Source organism: Gavialis gangeticus, unplaced genomic scaffold (assembly GCF_001723915.1).
Source record: "Gavialis gangeticus isolate Ggan-Ray unplaced genomic scaffold, GavGan_comp1, whole genome shotgun sequence".
Taxonomy (NCBI): domain Eukaryota; kingdom Metazoa; phylum Chordata; order Crocodylia; family Gavialidae; genus Gavialis; species Gavialis gangeticus.
In genome coordinates this window covers 4,478,884-4,480,148 of record NW_017729013.1, presented here as the reverse complement: position 1 = coordinate 4,480,148, position 1,265 = coordinate 4,478,884, and positions in this window count along the sequence as shown.

The following is a 1,265-nucleotide window of genomic DNA, read 5'->3' as shown; positions in this document are numbered from 1 at the left end:
TACGGACAAAGTATTCTCAACAAAGGTTACAAATGAGCTTCCAGAGGAAATCAGAGACTGAATCACCACTAGGAAATACTGCAAAACCTTCCTTTTTGCTAATGCTTTTCCATGGCGATCAGAACAACATTCACACATTGCCTATTCCCCTTCCCCGCTGAAGGAAAAAAATATCCTTCCCCAAGCAGAGCTTCCCAAAAGACAAACAGGGAAGACAGCCAGAAGGTAGAGGTTTTCTTTGAGAGGCATCCAAAAAACACATACCCGGTCAGCAGCTCATTTTTCTAGAGCACGAACACAGGTATTATTTTAGCCCAATTCAAACTGTTGTTGTGTATCCCTCTTCAAATCCTTCTGCCACCTATTAGACCATATATACATTTAAGGCTCCCCCAAGTTTTTATGCTGGAATATGTATAATGATAATCTTATACGCTATGAACTATATTGGTATTGTTATCTGTATTATTTCAGCGTCTACAGGCCCCAACCAGGGAGTGCAACTGCTTATGTGAGACTCTATTCAAACTTATTAATACTCAGTGGGGTGTAATATATAGCTTCCAAGTGCATGTAGGAGTCACAGGATAAGCAAACTAAGAGGCTGGATGAGGAAGGAGGAAGAGGATGAACAAATCCATCCTAGCCTAATTTGCTGTTATGATAGCTCATGTCATGCATGACCATGCTCTGCTTGCCACTGTCATCTGGACTTTCTTGTAGCCAGCTCTGCAGAGGTGAGTCTTAAGAATGGATTTTGAGGCACATGATGCCTCCACGCTCAAAAAAACATTGATAATCCTGGGGATAACCCAGGTTTAGCAGAACCCACAGAGGTTTTTCAAAGCAAAAGATTCCACTATTCTTAAGTGAGACCATCCCTTCATGGAAATGCTGCTTTGAGGACTCCTCCACTCCTGTTCACGGTTGCACGAATGTCTTTTCTTCCCATTAACAAACATGGGAACCATCCCTTTCCTTTCTGTCTTCATACATCGAAAATGCTTCCCTGGAACAGAAGTGTTGGGAAAGCATGTGACATTCTTAAGCTGCTATTAGCATGATACACAATGCGTCTTTGGTGGGAAAAATTAACTTCACTCTGCTTTCCCTCCAAATTTTTCTCTCTGCCTCAACAACAAATACAGGGGACAGGCAGTGCTGCACAGCCAGTGATAAATTCACTGTGCATTATCTAGAGGAGCTGCACAGCCAACCGTCTGGGAACGACTGCCATTTGCATTGACTCCAGTGGGCTTTAAATT